The sequence below is a fragment of the Alligator sinensis genome, unplaced genomic scaffold, assembly GCF_000455745.1.
Source record: "Alligator sinensis unplaced genomic scaffold, ASM45574v1 scaffold1787_1, whole genome shotgun sequence".
NCBI lineage: Eukaryota > Metazoa > Chordata > Crocodylia > Alligatoridae > Alligator > Alligator sinensis.
Window position 1 is genome coordinate 120,194 of NW_005843302.1, and position 3,092 is coordinate 123,285.

At 52.6% G+C, this 3,092-nt stretch overlaps 1 pseudogene; it reads right to left on the minus strand.

The window, feature by feature from the left end:
* Positions 1-3,092, minus strand: part of LOC102372781 — a 48,729-nt pseudogene that overhangs the window by 16,047 nt on the left and 29,590 nt on the right.

The following is a 3,092-nucleotide window of genomic DNA, read 5'->3' on the forward strand; positions in this document are numbered from 1 at the left end:
GGAACAGTGGGACAGAAGTCTCACCTTGCCCTGCTCCAAGATGGCTCTTCTCTAATCTGGGGCAAGGTGTAGGGCACATGTTGCTTTCACCACCAAAGGGAACAGAATAAATTATCTCCTTTCAAGTAAAAGGCCTTTTCCCTAGAGGGAGGCTCAGTAAGTTCCTTTGGAAGGAATTTCTACCTTCAACATACAAGCAACATCAATTCCTAAATCCCAACCCTGTTTTCTCATATCAAGAGAGGAGCTCATGAGGCAGTGCAGAGGGAAAAGCTCTGATACCACAGTTTTTACATATGCAGCAAATCCAGAACAGAGGCCGTGGAGGTGAGTACACTTCTTAGAACTGACTCTGTCCTTGGTCCCCAGGTGGATTACAGAAGAAGGACAAAGCTCAGTTTCTCCCAGTGGAGAACAAGAGCATCACAAGACCAGCTCTCAGCTGTCCACTCTTTCTGCAGCTGTCCCTGGCTGATCCAGGAGCAGGGCACAGTGAAGCCCCAGAGACATGCCTGCCCCACTCCAGCTGCAGGCTGTGCCCGTGCATGGTGCCAGGGTCAGGAGGTGACAGTGTCAGTGGTGCACAGCTTCATCCTGCCACTGCTGACTCCCTGCCCTACCACCCCCACCCCTGTCCCCAATTGCCTTGAGTGGGGGCTGGAAGGAGGAACCTGTGCACCACTGCTGCTATCCCTGTCCAAGCCTGTCACCCTGCACTACCACTCCCCACAGCCCCTGCCTGGACGGGGCAGCACTGACTGAGGGGGCAGGACTGACTGCAGGTGCCCTGCCCCGTACCACCCCCAAGTCAGTCAGGGACAGGGGCAGTGGTATCTGCAGGATACAGAAACCCCCATCCTTGCAGATGCTCCCTGCCTGGTTATCCAATGTCTCCCAGTGACCTGTGGGCCCCAGCCATGTCTCTCGCCCATTCCCATATGGTGTGAGGGATGATATGCCACAGCCTGGATCCACCCAAGGTAGATGCAATTCTATTAACCTTGCTGCCCTCAGGATAGACACTGGGCAACACCTGCATATCTGCAAGCAGTGATCCAGAAGCGGCAATAGAGTCACTTCAACACTGCTGGCAGGACACTCACCGTTGGTCACAATCTGCACTTTGGTTGCCCACTACATGAACTGGATTTTTGTCTGGACTGTCCCCTCCTAGTACAGCAGCACTTGGGCAGGATGAGAAATCCAAGAGGCACACTTCCCCATCCTCCACCTCTTCCACACCCTCCCGAGAAAGGAAAACTAGAGGTTCGAAAGCAAGAGGGAGAAACGCTACCAGAAGTAAAAGCAAAATGCTGACTCCTCAGTCTCTCCATTTCTGAACAAGGAGCATGTGTTCAACATCACCCCAAGCATGCATCAACCAGGACGTGAAGGAGAGACCTCTTCCCTCACACCTTGGACAGTTGGACCCCCTGAACACAAGACACTCCTAAGGGCTTCACAGAACTCATTTTGGGCATAAAGCCAAGGATGGGCTATGTCTGCCCTTCCCCCCATTACCTTCCGCTCTGGCTCACGTCCCTCCAGCCCTAGCCTTGCTGGAACCTGCCCCCACTTCTCCCTAGCCAGGCTGAGGTGGGGCCAGTCTAGGGCCATGCTGTTTCTGACAGCCCCAGATGAGCAGAGCTGCAGCAGAAGGTAAGAGGTAGGGGGTGGGCAGAGCCAGGGGCAGACTGTCCCCCTGCAACTTGGGCTTGCAAAGTGTCCCCCTGCAACCTGGGCTTGCAGAAGGAACAATGACCAGGTGGGATTTACCTAATTCAGCCACATACCCCAGTGGATAAATTCTGTTTCTAACTCTGCAAATGCCATAGGTGGAGGCAAAATCTGCAGCTCAGATAAAAGATCCAGTTGTCCCCTCTGGGGATGCATTTTCCAAAGCACAAACATAAGACGGAGCAGAGGAAAGTCCAGCACAAGCAGAACAGCGGGGAGAACTCAGAAAACCTCTCTTTAATACCTGGAGCACCTGGAGTGCTGTTTTACATCACGCTGCAGAAAACAGGAAAACCCACAGGGGATGTCTACACTGTGGCAGAGCTCTGCTGCAGCTGGGCCATTACTGAATATGATCTGTCCACCTGCCCCTGCTGACACACCCCAAGCTGGGAACCGTGCCCCTCAAGCTGCTCCAGAGTCATTCCCAAGTACACTGCAAACAGGGATGGAATAGCCCTGTTGCCACCTCACTAGCAAGTTTCAGGGTCTGGGATATGTTGCAGGAGGAGGTGGTGAGGTGCGATAGGGAAGAGCTCTGCTGTGGCTTTGGTGTAGACTGCCACCAAATTCCAAAATGCTGAGAAATACTCCAAGACTTTGGTTGCTTTGCAACACTTTGAAGGTGCAATGCATGAGGAGACCAAGCTAACAAGCCAGACTGCTCCAGCAGTGCTGTGCTGCTTCCTGCAGAGCTCACCAAGCACTTAAACATAAGACAGAAATATAGTTTCTAAAAATAAATCTGAATTATGAGCACAGCTGTATCTAACAAAGGCACGGGACTAATCCATCAGGCATGAAACGGTACTCCATCTACTGTAAGAATTAGAGGCGTAAACACCATCTTCCCAAGGCAAGAGCAGATTCCCTTGTGTTGCAGGGAGCAATCCCTGGATGTCACAGAACAGGCCATAATGCAGCTGCCCAAAATAGCGTCTGGAGAAAGCGCTCCCAGGAATGGATGTGGGAGCATGAGAACAGCACTGCAGTGCCTCAGCAATCCCCAGCTCCTTCTACCCAACATGCTCATATCTTACTTGTTTTCTGAATATGGAGTCATATTCTGGCAGGTTGCTTTCCTCTCCCTCCCTGTGTCTTTCATTGTAAACCACCTGCCACATTGCCAGGGCCCAGTTAGAGATCTGCATCAGACTGCACTGTCCCTGCTTCCCCTCAACTCCCCCAGGTCACTGAGGTGCGCTGGGCCTCTGGACAATCCAAGGTGCAGGGGCATGTGTCTGGGGTGGGCCTGGCTTTACTGCCATTTTTGAGCGAGCCTGTACAGGGACCCAGCAGAACTAGGATTTCCAGGCAAAGCAGGTGACATTAGGGAACCCCTGACAGACTCTTTC